Source organism: Lucilia cuprina, chromosome 5 (genome assembly GCF_022045245.1).
Source record: "Lucilia cuprina isolate Lc7/37 chromosome 5, ASM2204524v1, whole genome shotgun sequence".
NCBI classification, from domain to species: domain Eukaryota; kingdom Metazoa; phylum Arthropoda; class Insecta; order Diptera; family Calliphoridae; genus Lucilia; species Lucilia cuprina.
Genome location: NC_060953.1, coordinates 14,395,829 through 14,396,057, shown reverse-complemented (window position 1 = coordinate 14,396,057; position 229 = coordinate 14,395,829).

Genomic DNA, 229 nt, shown 5'->3' with positions numbered 1-229 from the left:
ACTAGACTATAGACTAGACTATAGACTAGACTATAGACTAGACTATAGACTAGACTATAGACTAGACTATAGACTAGACTATAGACTAGACTATAGACCAGACTATATGCGAGATTATAGATTAGACTATTGAATAGGCTATATACTAGACTGGACTATCTGCTAGACTATGGGTCAGAATATAGACTATACTATAGACTAAACTGTGGACTAGATTATGTACTAGACT